Below are 19,192 nucleotides of genomic sequence, written 5' to 3'. Positions count from 1 at the left end.
GAAGGGGGGTTCCCAAGAGGATGGAAATCGGCTGTTCTCAGTGGTGGGAGATGACAGAACAAGGAGCAATGGTCTCAAGTTGCAGTGGGGGAAGTCTAGGTTGGATATTAGGAAAAACTATTTCACTAGGAGGGTGGTGAAGCACTGGAATGCTTTATTTAGGGAGGTGGTGGAATCTCCATCCTTACAGGTTTTTAAGGTCTGGCCTGACAAAGCCCTGACTGGGATGATATATTTGGGGTTGGTCCTGCTTTGAGCAGGGGGTTGCACTAGATGACCTCCTGAGGTCTCTTCCAACCCTAACCTTCTATGATTCTTTCCATTTGATTCACATGGATTATTACATTCAAAGGTATAGGCAACTCCTGTTCAATAATTTTAGCACTCTTCTCAAGAGGATTAGCTCTATTCAGTAGGATGTGGTGTGTGCATACTTCCTAATAGAGTTACAACAGCTGGGTTTGGAACCATCTGAAGATGTCACCTGTTTTTCAGTACTTGAGTACTTGGATCCATCTCAACCATGTAGGAATTTGAAATGCAGCTATATGTAAGGTCAACATCTGGTATTTTCCTATAGGTGTACTCATCTGATTTTATCATGACTGGGTTTCTTGGTTCTGGACTGGGTAAACTTTGGGCTAAATTTCAAAAGTTGAAAAGGAATCCTGAAAATCTCTTAGATTTTGCTTTGCTCAGCTTCACGTCTGTTTCACCAAATGGAATCCTAGCTTCCCCTGTTCATATGATGGCTGCATTTCGGTCTCAATGGCTGTGCCTTGGTTCAGGAATTACTTGAAATGGACCATTAATAAAGTGTCAGACACATACTCTGAATATAGGCTTTGAATTGATGCAGAGAACTTACCTGTCTCCTTTGGACTATTGAGCAGAAGCTTGCAGTGCTCCAATTTAGGGCTAAACCTCATCTCCTTAAAAATCTCTTTACAGATCTGTGACTGCTGCCCCTGGGTCAATTTAATAATAATATTGAAAATCTTGAGATTAATAGTTCAAGCCTGGTTGTGAATACTGTGTTTGGACATAGATCCTGCCAAACAGACATCATTCACTTTTGCCTGAATTGTATCCCTCATTCTCTTGCTTCACCAGAAACCTGCCGCCACCACCCCATTTCCCTTTTTTCTTTATATTTCCTGTGAGTGCTTACACTGGCTGAGCAATCCTCACTTGTCCTGTGCCCTCCCAGGAAACTCAGTGCTTTCCTTTTCCCCATGGGGATTTTTTCACTAGCACTGATTGCCATCCCAGATAGAGCTTGTTGAAAAAAACTGAATTTCACAATTTTTCCTTGAACAATAGAGTACATTTTTCACAAAAGTGTATTCTATTTTTCGACAGCTCTACAACGAGTCAGAACATTTCAAAACTCAAAAGTTTTCAAGAAAAAGAAAGGGTCCAATTTTTGGCAAGCCTTTTTCTGACTAGTCCCAGATGCACTGTCTGTCCCAAAGTTAGATCGGACATTATCTGTAATTTTTCTGAAAGTTCCTCACTGAAAATTCCACCTACCAGATGACCTCTTACCCGTACTTTTTTTTTTCAATTGTATCAAAGTCACTCTGCTTGCTCATACAGTGCGCCAGTAAAAGATCTCATGCTTGCTCTGTGCCCTTCAACTCCAGGCTGTATTGGCTTTTCTGTGGAATCTTAGCAGCGCTGAATGGAGGACAATGAGCATCTTCCAGAACCCAGTCCTACACAGCAAAGGGATGCAGGCTCCCTGCCTGCAGCCTGCCCAGATCACATTATTCCCCACACACTGACCTTGAATCCATGGAGTTCTAGGAAAGGGGTGCCAAGAATGCATATGACTCCTTGTTCTTCAGGGATGGGATGGGATCTATTTACAAAGCGTCGCCTCCAGGTCCAGGTCTACAGGACAAGATCTAGTCCTATAATCTTAGCACTTAATCCTGCAAATGTGCACATGAGTAATTGCGCTTACATGAGTACTACCATTAAACTCAATGGGACAACTCATGTGAGTAAATTTATTCATTTATAAAAGCAGCAAAGACACCTGTGGCACCTTATAGACTAACAGATGTATTGGAGCATGAGCTTTCGTGGGTGAATACCCACTTTGTCGGATGCATGTGTTATTCAATGTGTTATTCATTTATGTAACTGTTGAATTGAGCACTTAATGTCACACACTGTTTCTCTTATACAAAGGCTGCATCCACGCTTGGAAAAAAAGGTGGATTTTTACCATGTTCGCTAACGTGTGGCAACTAATACAAGGTAAAATCTTACTGTGGCCAAGGCAGCTGTAGTTTTAACATGTGTTGGCAGATCCAGGTAAACACTACACTCTCCTTTAGCCTGGACCTTGACCTACTAATGTGTTAAAACTACAACTGCCTTGTCCACAATAGGATTTTACTGTATTTCAATTGCCACATATTAGCTGACACATGATAAAAGTATATCTTTTATCTTGTGATTACAAGGCCAAACAGGTTTTATGAAAAATATTAGACTTTGCATTATTTATTAATAGAATTTACATGCCTCTCATGTTAGATTTTTTAGTACAACACACAAAAGTCCACATTAGTTAAATATTAATTTACCTGCATAACACAATATTGTCTAACGTATCATTCTTTTTTAGTTTATAGATTCTTGAACCTGATCAAGGCACCAAAAGTCACATCAACCTAATCATCATCCTCGTGAAACCAGGGGTGCTGGAACAATTTTTATAGTAGGGGTGCTGAGAGCCATTGAACCAAACTGTAAACCATGTACTGTATATGACGGAAACCACGTCAAGCCAGGGGGTGCAGCACCATGCCCCAGTTCCAGCACCAATGCATTCAACATTGGTTAAAATATTTCTTGCATAGGTGTAATCACTTTAAAGTTTCAATCAATGTAAAAGCCTCAATAGTGTGACTTAACTGTTAGCTTCTTTTAAAAAATACAAAAGCAGCTTGAGATTATTATGTACTAGTTACCTTCATTTTTCAAAATGATGCAATTTCAGTTAAATTACTGCAACATAAAAAATGTTTTTTTTTTACTTATACTGATGACACTTAAAAAAAACAACAATAGATTTTAAGTTAGTAAATGACTCCAAAATTGAGATCTTAATGTAGTAAATTGAAAGATCAATTTAAAGGCTTCCAACCTTGATTACAGTTGTATGGAAAATTATTTTGCTCGGGGTTGGATAGTTAACTGGCCATTGTTATACTTATGTTTGGAGTTTTTGAACTGTTTAAAAATTAAACTACCAACTTCTACCAATTAAAATTTAAATCCAGTGCAGAAACAAAATTGATTCAAACTATAAACAAAGATTGTCTCCGTCTTGCTAAGAATATCAGAAATACATAGGATTATTATATATCAGGAACTAGAGATAATCTGAGCAAAAATTAGTCTTCATAAACACTAGAGAACATAAAAAATTTTTCTGTAGAATGCTGTTAACGTGCCTGAGTGCAAATCCTATCCCCAAAGACAGACCTGAGTAAAGGGCTTTGTACAGAGGAACTCCATGGGAGTCAGGACTGACATATGGAATCTCCTCCCATATGCCATGAAGCAGGCACAGGAGCAAAGCTCCTTGGCACCAAATTCTACCTCCCCCTAATATTAAACCCCCCTCCATAGCAACACAGGAGTCTCCCACAAGAGCAGGGCTCTACATCATGCAAGGAGGACACAACTCTCTGCAGGTATGTCTAAATCAGAGAAAAAGATGCCTATTTTTACAAGATGTTAGCTCAAAGCCCTAAAATGTGTTAACTGGTCAAGGTGAAGACTAGGTTTATCAGCTAACATACAACTTGTCAAGTCTACATTAGAGATTTAAAATATTTATTTAATCATGTCAGTTAACATCTTTTATAAATACATCTTTTACCTTAGTCTAGACAAGCCCTATGGGGTCTCCCAGCAGCTTATTCCTTCCTGATCTGAGAAAACACAGCTGTTCTGTTTCCACTTTTTTCATTTGTGGAGTGCATATATGTGCACAGCATGAATCTGCCCTAGCAAATATAAAAAGCATAAAAGTCAAGACCATTGTGAAGATGTCTCTCTGGAACTTTTAAATCTTTTAACTTTTAAATCTTTGTCCCCCAAGACATTTTATTTGCATTTTTATTGTATATATTTTATTAATTTCACCTTATGCCAGAGCTTGAAATATATGGTATCTTCACTGTTAAAAGTTAATATATGCATGCACATATAATAAACTTCAAATACCATTATGAGGCAAGTTAAAGAGAGAGGTGTTTTATTTTGGGATCCTAAATATTTGCTTTTAAAAACAGCACAAATCACACAGTAAGGCTCTGCCCTGAAGAGACATGGATGAAGGTTGTCAGAGAGAAGTGCTGAGCCACCAGCAGGATTGCTGAGCACAGTGCTTTGTTCTTCATGATCCAATAAGGCAAAGTAAGCTGAAAGTAGCAGGCACTGCTCTCCTCTACAAATGTCATGAGACACTGAGCATCTGGCTGTGAGAGATACTGTTTTCCTAGAACTTTAAAACCCTGTGTCTATGGCAGGAATCCTGTGAAAAAATTTGTACATTATCTTGTAATTAAAGACTGTATCATAATGCATACGCACAGGGGGCTGAATGAAGGATGCATGAGCAACCTAAATACTGACATTTCCTAACTTTTGAGTGCTTGCCTTTGTAGCCTCAATAAATATTTTATTTGTATGTAATATTTTAAACATTGCTTGTTATAAACATGAATCACATAACTCTTCCTCAATTTCACCTTACTCGATTCACCTTCTTTCCCCACCTCACTTCTTCACTTTATGTTTCTGAACCAGAATCTTGCTGGTATTTTAAACAAAATTAACTCTAAACGAGCAGGAACCATCTTTCCTTGTCTACCTCTCCTCTTCTTCTTCCCACTAGTTCCACTCTCTCCTTCTTTATGCCAGCCTCCAACTCTGAGGTTACCCTTGTATTTCTGCCTCAACATCTCAACCTATCTTGCGTTCCCCTCCTCCCTCACTCTCATTTGCTTCCTTCCTTATGTTTGCAAAGATGTTTTCTCCCCTATTTTGACAAATCCTTCCCTCAGTTCCATTTGATTTACTAACAACTAGTCTAACTATCCAATTTGAATATATAAGTGCTCATACAATAGAAAACAGGGTGAGGGTTGCACATGCAAATGACTGTACACCAAAACTACATGCACAAGTTTAGAAGTTGCTTGAAAAATTTAGTCCTGAAAATATAACCCCATTGTGTCATTCTAATGTGCATTAGGGAGAACTTATAAGAATGAGTGATCTTATACAGATGGCACTGTGGACTTTACCTACGGTCATGGAATCACAAAATTGTTTCCTTGCAGGCTCTCTTGCACTGCAGGCAAGGGAATCATGCCAATCACTCCCCCACAAAGTGACAATCAAAACAGTGCTCCCCACACAGAAAGAGTAAGGAGTCTTTAATAAACTAACCCGATGAAGTAGAAGCTTCCAAATCCACCTGGAAATTCTCTATTCTACTCTCATCATCCCTAAGAAATCAGAGAAAATGGAGAGAAAATAAATCATCTGTCCTAGTCTCTCTCATTTTACTGCTGCTGTTCAGTATTTTGTCTCTCTGTCACAAAACCCAAAGGGTTGTTGTGATGGCTAATTAGTTAATGCCTGTAACATCTCTGAAGATGGAAAATGCTGTATAAGTAGTGAGTATCTGCTTCTGGATTTACACAGTATTTTTATGGTTTTAGTAAAAATACGCATAAGAATATAAAAGAGAGAGAATAAATGGAAGATATATTTTCATGCACATAAATGGAAATAAACACTCAGAAAATATAAACTCATTAAACCCCCAAATCCATATTATAATTTACAAGTGATATATTTAAAATGTTATCAGGGTTTTCTTTATTTAGATTTTAGTTTTTGTGAAAGGCCTTCAATGTATTTCATACTGCCACAGAACCCAGCACTAGTGTGCTGCAGAAATCAAGAGATGTTGCCAAAAAAATTAGGTCAAGTATGTGGCAGAATGCCAGGGGCACGATCATATATCATATAATATATGGTTCAGTGGGATAATAATAACAATAATAATGCTTTGCATTTCACATTGGAACTACTTCACAAATCCAGGACCTGATCCTGAATCCCTCGTTCAGACAAGTAGTCCCACTGAAGTCAATGAGACTATTCATGTGAGTAAGAGTTGCAGAATTCAGGCCTAACCAATGGTACTGTCCTGTTTCACAGATACAGAATGCAGTGTAGAAAAACTTTGCCTAATACCACAAAGCTCCCAGGTCTGTGATCAGGCCACATCTCTTTAATGGAGGAGTTTAGGAATGGTGCGTCAGGCTTAACTCTGAATGTCCTAGTTTTTGCTGTTTCCTTAAAATGTATTTGTATTTTCAAAAGGTAAGCAAATGAAATGGTCTAATACACTGTTGTTGTTATACCAGGATAGAGAATCATTCATATCCCATCAGGGGCAGCTCAAGGTATTCTGCCGCCCCAAGCACAGCAGGCAGGCTGCCTTCAGCGGCTTGCCTGTGGGAGGTCCACCAAAGCCGCGAGACCAGCGGACCATCCACAGGCATGCCGCCGAAGGCAACCTGCCTGCTGCCCTCGCAGCGACCGGCAGAGCGCCCCCTGTGGCTTGCCACCCCAGGCACGCGCTTGGCGTGCTGGTATCTGGAGCCACCCCTGTATCCCATACACAGCAATCTAAATGTAACTTATAGAGGTGTACCCTTCTCTTTTTCTACTCATATTATAGCACCTAGAAGATTAAATAATTTTTGTACTAGGATTTTTTGTCACCACTAGGCCGTTGAGATTTTACATGATATATAGTAATAAATACTCTTCAGGCCAAAATGCATAGCTTCCATGGTCAAACACTGGCTTTTGCATTATGAAGATAGATTTTTTTCCCCAGAAGATCTTCACAGGCCAACTCAGACCCCATTAGTTTTCCTCTTCTCTCCTTCTCTTCAACCTCCTTTGGCCACTGAGTGTTGGATGTAGCACTCTCTAGATTTCTGGAGCAGCCACTGGGAACCGAGAGTATTGCGATCTGATTGCTAAGGTTGGCTGTTGGTGTACTTTATGCTGATCTGAGCCCATATGAAAAGACTCCTGGCAAATGGTATGAATGATAAGAGAACCAAGCATTGACAGATAATTTAATTTTATGGGAGTTTGCATAATTCAACTTCTCTTATTTGCTTAAAATGTTCATATGATAAATGCAAACAAAAAGCATCTTTGCTAGAGCTCCAGGTAACTAATTATAATAGCATATACACCTGCATGTAAAGTCTCAGTGAGATAGAAAGAATGTTGAATGTTATCTGTATGAGGCATGGGACTGAAGAAAGTATTTACATAAAGTAAAATACTACCATTTGGAAATTTAGAAACAACTGTCAAAAGGGCTGAGTTTTCATCATAAATCAATTGCCTATTAAAAGGTTTCATTATAAAATAATTAAACATTTTATTTAGAGAAACACAAAAGAAAAAAACAGGCCAAAATTAACAAAAAACATATGTACTTTTTTTCTTCTTCTTTAATGAAACTAGAAAGAGCAATTAAATGAGGTTTGGTATAAAAAAACAAAAACAAAAAACAGCGTTTATTTTACACTTGCATGCAATACGACATTTATCAAATATATATTTTATTCACTTGATCACAGTATTTAAATAATTTTTAGTACTTAGATGAATGGTCAAAGATTAATATCTCCACATACCACAATTATGTGACTGAAATGTCATATTAAAGCATTCTCCATTAATGTAAAACTTCTCAAACAAATAAATATCTGAGCAACTCAAGGCATAATAGCAGTGTTATATATTTATTTGAAATCTCCTATAGAAAGAAAGTGTATTCACTATGAATTCAGGTTTCTTTACTGTAAATGTTTGTCAACTGTCAAAAAGGTTTAAATTGTTTGAAATCAAATACACCTTGCAACCCAGTTTACCATTAGCTCTGTGGTTATTAAAATTTTTGGCTCTTGTTGCTTCATTCTAATATTTAGAAAATTTAATGCTAATGTTTCTTCTGCTTCCCTCCCACTCTACATAAACTCCCCCTATAAACTCTGCCAACTCAAACCTATAAAAGTGAACAGGAGATATGTTATATATAAATGCACTGAATATGTAAGTAATTTAAAAAGTATCAGGATAAATAATAATATAACCAATTATTTTTCCACTGACCATCTATATATGCTTCTCAGTAAAGAAGCTGATTGGTACTACTATGAACTCCTTTTTAAATCTCCAAATCTATTATAATCCAAAGAAGAACTAAATAGATCACTACGAACACTGTCTTTGAAAAAGAAGACCCTCACCATTGTTGAACATGAGACAACCACTTGGTGTTTTTAGCCCTACAGCAGAATGTTGCTCAAACACCCTTTCTCTGATATGTTGTTTTCCCCAAGAGGCAGTCAGTCCCTTGCACTGACATGTCTAGTTATATAAACTTGTTACTATTGACATTCACTCAAGTTCACCAACAGCACTTGGAATCTAACTGTGTGTAGCCCGATTCAGAGCTTAATATTTCAACAGGGCTACATACAATTCCCTGAAGCTAAGCACTCATTATTCTCTTTGTGTAAGCATATATGACAGAAAAATGTCATTTATTACTAAAGTATTATTCCTAACAGATAAAATTTTAAGACATAAACTGACGATTTTGTATAAAATAATCTGATGCATTTTAACATAATTTTATTTTTTTTAATTACAAGTGTGCATTCAGAGTGAGACATACATATATTACCATTCTAAGCTAGCAACAAAGTGTGATATTGTAGGGGAAAATGTGTTAAGTGGTTTTCATATATATCACACTACTATTTTGAAACATTTTATTCTAATTATAAACTGCATGGCTCCAACACAAAACTTTGCTAATTTCCAATGCAAAAAATGCAAGGAAATATACAATTAATATAATTTTCTTTTAAAACATAGTTTAAATATTATGGCAAATTTTCCCGGTAAGGAGCAACCAAGTATTGTATTAAAGTCCACTGAAACCGACAAAATTAGTTGTAGTTAAAGATACAAACAGAGCATTCATGTTCTTTGGTAATGGAAATATGTTAAAGAATAGAAGGTCTAGATAGACTGTAAACTACTTCAGATAGAACCTGCAGAAGAACAACGATGCACAAAACTACAAGAAAATCGTTTTAGTTAGATGACAACAGAGAACAACCCTACCTTATTTTTGTAACAAGTCCTACAAAGTTAGCCAGACTTCTAAACTCCATAACTATTCCTATTAGTTCATTTAACAGTAGTTTAGGATTTTAATGGGCATGTTTTACCAGTAACAAAAAACTTGAAAGGTAAATAAATCCACGTTTTACCGAATCCTCAAACAATAAATTAAAAGAAAGCTTCATCATAAGGTACCATGCACTGAACAATTTGTGAGAGCCTAAGCCTGCTACCATTGCAGTCAATGGGAAAAACTTCAATGGGAGTAGGATTGGGCCCTAAATTAACCCTACTTCTTATGGATGGACGCTACATCCACATTAGGTTGGAAAAAAAATGGTTTCCATATACAATTGAAGACATCGCTGTTTTTCAGCTCTGTTATGATATGGAGACAGATTAACTTAGTCCTTCCTGTATGTTTTTCATATGTTTAATTATATTTTTTTCTTAAATGTCTTGCCCATAGTAATAATGAACAAACTACAGCAATATGCAAAATAGATTTATCAACTACTGAACACTTTCTATTTTACAAACGACTGCAGAATTTAAAAAAAGTCTAAGATTAACAATACTAACATTTCATGTCCAGCGACACACTTCAGTTTTCTTGTGATAGAACAAACATATTTAAATACACCTTGATTATGTATGTCACTCTACATAAAATCCGAATGAAGTGATTCATTAAAGATCTTGCAATTTTATCTTTTCGATAAACCCTAACTCTTGAGAAGATGAAATGCCTGATCCTTAAAGGTGCTGAGCTCTTACAAATTCCAGTGGCCTCAATGAGAGCTGTAGATATTCTAGACTTCTCAGGATCAAGCCATTAGGCAGGGCTTCTATTAACAAAGGAGTACCCCGGGCCATCTGTGATTTTAACAACACGAAATCTACTAAACTAAAACTTCTATGATATTAAATAGAGATTCATCATAAATACTATGTTTAAACAATAATTGGAGTTTAGCAACACAGCTGTTTACAAGCTTCCATGTATACTACTAATATTGTGTGCTTTATTTTGTAACTGTTTATGCACTTGTCTGGTTTTCCTCTTTTTCTAACACTGTTGAATACCTCCTATATAAAGCACTTAAGTATTTTACTTTTCCCCACACTAGGGTGACTAGATGTCCTGATTTTATAGGGACAGTCCCAATTTTGGGGTCTTTTTCTTATAGGCTCCTATTACGCCCCAACCCCATCCCGATTTTTAACACTTGCTGTCCGGTCACTCTACCCCACGCTATCATGGACATTAAGAAGGCATATCCATAAATACTCTTCACTACAACTTGACATTTGTGGCAGAAAACCCCAAAGCAAACTTGTGTAAAATATTTTAATTAGGCTAACAAGAAAAAGAAATGATCAAAGATGTCTTCTTATTAGCATAACAAAAATACTTCCATGACTGATCATTTTTGCTGATCATCCATATATAGCATGTGGAAAGATAGGTTATTTTAAAATCACATGTACAAGACAGGCACTAAATGTATTCTACTGCCATCAAAAAAAGAAGCATTGCACTCATTATAAAAATCCATACTATGAAGGCCTCTAATTACAAGTAATGACAATCTTTTTAGTTCACGTCTAAACTTTGAGATGCAAAAATGATTCAATATGTTTTTAAACTATCCAAACAAAATGCATTTAATGTAAAATAGACCTAGTTGATCTTCTACACAAATTCATAGTTTAACACATCAGAACATTTAATATAACACTATTTGAACTATGAATATTTGAAACTATTTATCATGATATGCGCTGGATTTTTGTTGTTGTTGTTGTTTTAAATGTTACCAGTTCTTTAAGGAAACTGCATGCTATTTTTGAACACCACTGTGAAAACACCACTGTGAAAAGTCTAGGGAGAAGAACTAGGGGGTTGACATTTTGCTTTGTTTTGAATGGCACCTTACAAATAGCATCTCTGCAAGTTATGATTTAATGCCATATCAAAATGCAGCTAAAGTCTATATTACTCTAATTCAAACACCTATGTAAAATAGCTGACAAAAACTGTAAAAATTCCTTTGGAGAGAGATGTTACTTGATAGCGACTAAAACAAACAAACAAAAACCAAGTCTTTTCCCAAGACATTTAAGATAGGCTGTTTTACTGTAGAAATAAGTGTCTGTTTTCAGTGCTCTTATAGGAACAGTCAGCTGAACAGCTGAAGAAAACAGTCTAATACAACTTCGCAATTGGAAAGTAAACCTGACTGCAGTACTTCTAATAGCGGACTCAAGTAATAACGCACTGTATCTGTTTTGTTACTGAAAACGAGCATGTGACACCCAACGATCCGTTAGTTCTGGACTGCAGTGCTATTTTCACCATTCATCTCTGCAGGATTAAAATCTTACACTGCTAGAACAAAAGAAACACCAACAATAAGGTAGCACTAAAGTTTTTCCTCTCTTCACTACTCTACTGAGACGCCAGCCGAAGAGTGGGAGCCATCACTATTAAGGTGCCAGTTATGATTTAAGAGGAGATGTCCTGGAGCCCAAGGAGCGAACACTTCAAGAGCTGTGCAGCCTTCCTGCAGCCCTGATCAATTTCTCCATCAACAATCTCTGCTGTCCCCCTCTCCCTATATACCGTGGCTGTTTGGAAGCTTTATCGCTCATCCCATAAACACAAGTACAAATGCACCCTCCCAGCACGCAGTTACGCTCGCTCTCCCTCACCTCACATGCAATTCTTTGCAAGTCCCCTGAGAATTGCAAAAATAAACAAACGAACAGAAAAGTGAAGGGGCGGGGGGGCGAGAGGGGAAGCTTTGTGCTGCTGCTGTTGCAGTTGCTCCCAAGCATGCAGGACTAAGGAAGAGTAGCTCCCCACTTTCATCAGCTGGCTACATCCTTGGGATAAAGGAGCAAGGCGGAATGATGCTGAGGCTGCAGAAGGGAAAATAAAGGCGTTGCAAACATGCTGGGATCCCCCTGAAATCCCCCCCCCCTTCTCCCTAAAGCTGCCCGGGTGGGGGGTGGGGGAAATAACACACAAGGGGGAAAAAGTGATGAAAAGACACAACTCACCTTAACAAGGGGTGTTGGATGGGGTCAGAGGAGGAAGGGTTTTGGTTGGTTGGTTTGTTTTAAGCGGAGATTGTGATGTTATTAAAACACACAGACACAGGGTTTGGAAGCAGGGAGAAGAGTAGAAAAAAACGAAGGGGAAATAAATTATCGATAGGGTGCGAGTCAGTCTGGCAGGAAAAGGGAGAACCCCCCAGGGAGAGGAGGGCTGCGAAGAAAAAAAGACAATAAGATGCAAAATCGAGCTCGAGCGTCGCGGCTGGGGTTTTGTCGGGGGTGGGAGGACGGCTCCTGGCGACGTGGGCGCTTGCTTGTTGCTTTCCCAGCGCCTCTTGCTGGGTGGCTGCTCCTGGGTGTATTTCCCGGGCGGGCGGGCGGCTCTGCGGGGCGGCGTTAAGGCGGCTCGTGGTGGCTTATATCCCTGCTGCTGCTGCTGCGCTCCCCGGGCTCCCGCAGCTCGCTGTGGCTTTGCAGCCCCGCCGCTGCTCCTCCTGCTGCCGCTCTCGCCTGCCCCCCGCCCGCGCCCGCGCGCCCGCCTTCAGGCGCGCTCGCTGCTTCCCCGGGCTCTGCCGCTGCTGCTGAGCTGGCCGAGCTCCGCGGGGAGCCCCGGCCCGTTGCTGAGGCGGGCTGCGATGCACCAGCGGGAGGGGGCGTTGCCCTGCCCCGCCGGGGTGGGGCTGCGGGGCCTGGCACTGACTGTGGGGGTGGGGGTAAGGGAAGGGATCTAAGGGGTATGGGGACAGAAGGAGTGATAGGATGGGGAGAGCTGCAGGGAGGGGGAGGTGAGGAGGACCCAGTCTCTTCTTCATATCCTTGGTTTCAGGCTCAGCCCGCCTTGGCCTTCCACAGGAGAAGGGTTAGTCCCCCTGCCTGGGGGGCTGACATACCAGGGGGATGACACAGACTCTCAAATGCCAGTGCTTTGCTTTGGGGGGGGAGGGGGAGGTTGACCCAAGGAAAGCGTAGCCAGAGAGTGGTGCCAGGTTTCAGAAGTAGGGGGAGGGAGGGTTACTGGCGCCTACAGGTCTCAGGCTTGGAAGCACTAAGCTGGTGTCACTTTGCTTGTTTCCACAGAGTCACTGCTGAATTCCTGGGGGTGAGAGGAGAGCTGGGCCTATGAAATGGGAAGGTCATAGAGTCACGGAGTTGTAGGCCAGAAGGGACCAATAGATTATCTAGTCTGACCTCCTGTATATCACAGGTCACTAACACCTCCAGCACCTGCACACTGACCCCAGCAATCAAAACTAGATTAAATAGTCCACAGGAGACTAAATTACTATGTGCCACAGGCAGATAACAGGAGGCACCAAGCAGCAGTGCCTGAGGCCTCCTACAATGGCAGGGAAAATGATCGTGCTATAAAGTGACCTATGCCCACATACTGCAGAAGAAGGCAAAGAACCCCCAGGGTCATTGGCAATCACAACTGAGGGAAAATTCCTTCCGAACTCCACATATGACAATCAGTTAGACCCTAAGCATGTGACAAGACAAGCATGTGCGAGAGAAAATGCCTGGTGCCACCTCAGAACCCCGATAATCCTGGTCCAATGTCTCATCTCCAGCTGTGGTGATCCCTGATACTTCAGAAGAAATGTATGTGCCTAAGGGCCAGTTTTAGCATTTATGGAATCTGAGTTTCCCTTTAAGGCATCTTGATTTGAAATCTGAGCTCCACTTGTACTCATTATCATCAGAACACTCTTTGCTATGTGGAATCATTACACAGTATCACTGGAGTAAACAGATTTACAATCTCTGGGAAAGCGAAGGCGGCCAGGACATCACACTGACGGCTTGACAAATGACATTTTATTAGGAATATGCTGTATGTCAGGAGCACCCAAACTTTGCGTAATGTCACTGATTGCATTGACAACATGCCAGGAGACTAAAGGCTGCACTTATTTGTATTAATAGTAGCAAACTGCATTCAACTTTATCTTTAATACAGAAGCATGGCCCAAGAATAGGTGCCTTCTTGATCCACACAGAAGCTATTTGAAACAATTCATTTATGAGAAATGCCATCATGGTAGGCCACTGACAAAATAAAGCCAATACTGAAATGTTCTAAATACAAGCTTTTATAAAACCTACCAGCTCCAGACATATTTCTGGAATTAAAAAAAAAAGAAAAAAGAAACAGTGAAGAGATGTTCTCAAACGGATAAACATTCCTCACCTGAAATCATTTTCACTGTCTAAACTGAGAGAAATGCAAAAGGTAATCAAAGAACATAAGTAAAGAGAACAAAGTTGGATTTTAAACATCTTTTATTTATAACAATCTAAAGTGTTATTAGTAAGTCACTTCTTTGTTTACAATTTAGGATTTGTATGTTGAAAGTGTCTCTTAAAAGATGAGGGCAGCTGCAGGCCGATGGGTTGTATTTGGTCCACTTCAACACTGAAACAATCAGAAATGAAACAATCAGAAGTGGAACACTGAAACAATCAGAAGTGGAATCTGTGAATAGTGTAAGGCCATGCTTCAATGAGTAAAATGATCTAAGGAAGAAAATTTCAATAGTATTTCAATAATTCAGTTAATACAATAAGCTTTTCAAACATTCATCAAATAATATAAAACAAAGACATATGCAGAACCAAAAAGCAATTTCATTATCTTGTATCTGAAACCATCTTCTCCCCTGAGGCAGGTGCTCCTTCCTAAACCCCCCAGAAGCAATGGATCTGGAGAAAGAAATAGATCCCCAAATCTCTCACATAAGAGTAAGAATAAAGTAAGAGAGGAGAGGCTACCTCTCTAGCCTTGATTCCAATCTCTCACAAGAGACAGGGAAAGAAGATCACCTCCTGTTCTGATAGGTTTTTAAATAATATCCTCTTACACAGTGTGACCCAATTCTTAAGAAAAAAATGTACAGACTAGCCTGTTTGCAGGATTGGGGCCTATGTCTGTATTTTTGAAACCAAACATAGAAATTCATGCATGACCACAAAAATGAAAGCCAATATATCAGAAATAAATGCTGCTGCCTGATGTCAGCAATAAATAAATGGACAAAAAGTTAAAAAAATTAAACAAAATCTTCACTTTAGTTAAAATTAAATCTCAAGGACATATATATCAGTTAGAATGTGTAATTTATCCGTTTAAAATTTCCATAGTTCTTTTATTTGAATGTCTTTCCATTCAAAATTTCTACTGCTGTAGAAATGCCAATTTACTGTAAAATAGGTCCACGAACTATACACAAGACAAAGTTCTCAGCAATACCTATTCCCTGAGCCACTCAGTTCCCAGTAACATTAGTCTAATTTTTACTGTCAATTACAGTGCAATCCCATTGACTTCAATAAAGATGCATAAATCTATTATTTTTAATTCAGCTACTCTGGAAAAGCTTTGATGGATAGTTTGATAGTTGGGTGATAAAAAGCACATGAATTGGTAGTATTCATTCATACCTAAATACAAAATACTTAAATGCCAGCATAGCTTTTAAAAATGCACATTTCAGTTTCCATGTCACAGAGTCTGCAAATTTGCCTTCTGATTTACAGGGGTGACTTGGCATTCCAGTAGTTTGCATGCTGGGATACAGACAGTTTTCAGGTCTGCACATACATTTAAATGGGGGGGGGGGGGGCGGAATTCATGACATGGTTTAAGATTAGGGGTTTTTTTAATCAGAAAAGAGCCCTTGTAGAAATCCCATGACATTTACACAAGACAATATACATATATTGCAGATAATTGTGCAAATTGCTCAGAATCCAAGGGTAGTCAGAAAACATTATCCACAGGAGCAAGATAGAACATCAGAATTGGCACAGACAAAATCAGCCTCCATGCAATATATTCTGTTGTTTTGAATGTACCTACAGGGCAAACAGTTAATGCTGGAAAACTTTTTCTTGAATTGTCATTTAAGACTATCCAGAAGAAAATACTCATATAGCCTTTTGAGGCACACGAGACCACATCTGCTGATGGCAAAGCAGTCTACTTAGGCGACAGCTGTGTCCATTGCAGAAAGGCAAAATAAAAATAACTGCAAAAAAACTCATATATATAAGGCAAATTGTCTCTGCCTCCCATGCACCAGGGCATCCTATCTTCTCTGCAGGCCTCTTCCTCCTGCTGATGCTGAACAGTCTGCGGGAATTACTTTAGAACTGTTCCAGGACTGGAGTAACTTCCATGTGTGTTCCCATTGAAGCCTTGACAGGTGTTCCCTTATCTTAGTGTCTTCTTTTATAAATCCAAAAGAAAGAAAGAAAGAAAGAAAGAAAGAAAGAAAGAAAGAAAGAAAGAAAGCCCTGAGTTTTGAGAACAGGAACCTGTGATAGACTCTTCCATCTTCATTGTTAAAGAAGGGCTCCTGTCTCTAGTGCAGAGGTTTACTGGAACTCCTGAACCCCAGTTGTTCAAATGGTATGTGTGAGTGGGGTCAGTCACTAAAGAGAAGCTGCTAGATTGAAAAGGGGCTCCCTTCTCTCTAATGTGGGATTCAGAGGTGCGAACTTCAGCCCAGAAGACTCTTATTTTCCTGAAGCCTGGTCTACACAAGAAAATTAAGTCAGAAAAAATTCACACCCCCTAAGCAGCGTAGTAAGACGATCTAAACCCAAGTGTAGACAGAGCTAGGTTGATGGAAAAATTCTTCCGTTGATCTAGCTACTGCCTCGTGGGGAGGTGGATTAAGTATGCAGATGAGAGAATCCCTTCTGTCAATGTAGGTAGTATCTACACTGAAGTGCTTCAGCAGTGCTGCTGCAGCGGCGCAGCTAGGCTGCTGTAGTGTTTTAAGTGTAGGTACACTCTGAATCAATGAAAGAGAAACTTGCTCCTCTCCTCCAACCCTAAGTGAGGATGTCAGTTGAATCACTTGTTTCTCAGCTTCCCCTCAATGTCATTCCCATGAGATCACATTGCCATCAGGGTGACATGAATTTGAGACTCATACCAGATAAGAAATTGATGGATAAGGATGAAATCAAAAGATGCATTCTGTATCGTATAGTGTCCACTGAATGGACATGGTCTTGAGGTATGATGATGTCTGAAAGAACATGCAGACAATCTCTCTGTCTCTGTGGAAGTAGGTGGTAATGCTGTTTTGTTGTTGACATAGGTTAGCATGTTAATGTCCTTGTCCATGGGTAGATCTCTGTAATGGGAATATTATCTCAGACTAATTGAAATATATTAAATGATCCCATCCATATATGATAGATGCGCACAGATACACTAACCTCTTCATTCGGGTATTTGTGCAGTCCATCTGGTACTGTGAAAGCCCCTGGGTCATGCCCAGGCATAATGAAAGTTGACACAAAGTGTACTGATTATGGACATTCATGAGAACTCTTCTCCGTACATGTCAGGACACCAGCCCTCGTCATGCAGCATAGACACAAATATGGTGAAGGCTCTCCAATATCAGGGTGATGACAAAATAATAAATAACACGTAAATACATTCAGGAGACTGGTGAAGTCTCTTGCAGTCACAAACATCTATTTCTTCACTTCAAGCCATTTAAGAAATGATCCTATAATTGCAAACTGCACTTGAGGATTCTTCAGCACAGAATACTTTTACCTTTTAAAAATAGTTGAACGCTATTTTCTTTTGTGCATGTGTGTGCATGCACATGTGTGTGTGTTCTTGTTTTTTCCCCCTAGTACTATAAACTATGAGACTTTAAATGACAATGCTTTGCTGGCTTTGTGAAATAAGCTTTGTCAGAATTCCAAAATAGTATCTGGGAAACATGCAATAGAAACATAATGTTTTTGTAATTAAGAAAATCTAAAAACAAAAGTAAAGTGAAACCATGCACTTAACAGTAATATTAAGATTTTTATTATTTGCTTTACACATTCATTAACAGAGATGTCTTTCAAAATGTTTAAGTTATATTAGCCTACATGTCTTTAAAATGTTAAACAATCAATAACGAATGAAGCTGGATGAAATGTGGTTGCTCTTTTATTTTAGGTTGATGCAACTGATAAGAATTTTAAATATCTAGCTAAATACTAATAGCGTTGTGACATTCAATGCTCTTTTTTCAATAAAATTATAAACATTTGATGGACTTGGAAGGAATTTTACTGTGGGCAGTGGCTACAGACAAATCTGAATTAATATAGGAGTAAGCCATACTAGGGTGCACAATGGCAGGCAAACCCTTTGCTCGGTGCCCAGGTGAAGCAGTCAAACTGGATACTGGCCAGAAGCATGAGGGAGCTGGGAGGGGAATCCTTCTTCCCCAGGCCAGGAAGTGGCTACAGACTTACTCTCCAGGAGCTACTCTAAGCCAAGGAAGTTCCTCATGAAGACGTGGAGTTAACCATTAGCGGAAACATGCTGCATGGGCACTGGGGTTTAGTTGAGGAGTGTCCCCTCACTGGGCATTGCTTTGCTTTTAAGGAATTATGTTGGAGGGACATCACACCTAACTAACCATAGTCCCTTTTAAGCAAAGTTTTTGTTCCTAGATTTTTAATATATCAAGGAAGGAGGGGTAAATTTTTCAATCAAAGACTCATAGAACTGGAAGGTCATGAAAGGTCATCTAGTCCCCAGTCCCCTGCACTCAAGACAGGACTAAGTATTATCTAGACCATCCCTGACAGGTGTTTGAATCATAGATTATTAGGGTTGGAAGGGACCTCAGGAGATCATCTAGTCCAATCCCCTGCACAAAGCAGGACCAATCCCTAAATGGCCCCCTCAAGGATTGAACTCACAACCCTGAGTTTAGTCCAATCTGCTCTTAAAAAATCCCCAATGATGGAGATGCCACCACCTCCCTAGGCAATTTATTCCAGTGCTTAACCACTCTAACAATTAGGAAGTTTTTCCTAATGTCCA

General features: G+C 39.3%; 1 protein-coding gene and 1 long non-coding RNA gene across 5 annotated transcripts in view; both read right to left on the bottom strand.

Annotated features, from left to right (window-relative positions):
• LOC116816393 (poly(rC)-binding protein 3-like) overlaps nt 1-12,812 on the bottom strand; it is a 754,639-nt gene extending 741,827 nt beyond the window's left edge. For 2 of the 4 annotated variants that reach the window (XM_032765583.2, XM_032765584.2), the window contains exon 1: nt 12,333-12,806. The gene's annotated coding sequence lies outside the window, so the exon portion shown is untranslated. Of the gene's footprint in view, nt 1-12,332 lie in introns of all 4 variants that reach the window. The other 2 variants (XM_032765573.2, XM_032765582.2) reach the window with 2 other exon arrangements.
• A 1,375-nt stretch (nt 12,813-14,187) lies between these two features.
• Nucleotides 14,188-19,192, bottom strand: part of LOC116816386 (uncharacterized) — a 14,634-nt gene continuing 9,629 nt past the window's right edge. The window contains exon 3 of the long non-coding RNA XR_004371708.2: nt 14,188-14,749. This is a non-coding gene — a long non-coding RNA (uncharacterized LOC116816386). The remainder of the gene's footprint in view (nt 14,750-19,192) is intronic.

Source organism: Chelonoidis abingdonii, chromosome 2 (genome assembly GCF_003597395.2).
Source record: "Chelonoidis abingdonii isolate Lonesome George chromosome 2, CheloAbing_2.0, whole genome shotgun sequence".
NCBI lineage: Eukaryota > Metazoa > Chordata > Testudines > Testudinidae > Chelonoidis > Chelonoidis abingdonii.
The sequence above is the reverse complement of the archived record's forward strand: the minus strand, read 5'-3'. Positions and strand labels throughout refer to the sequence as shown.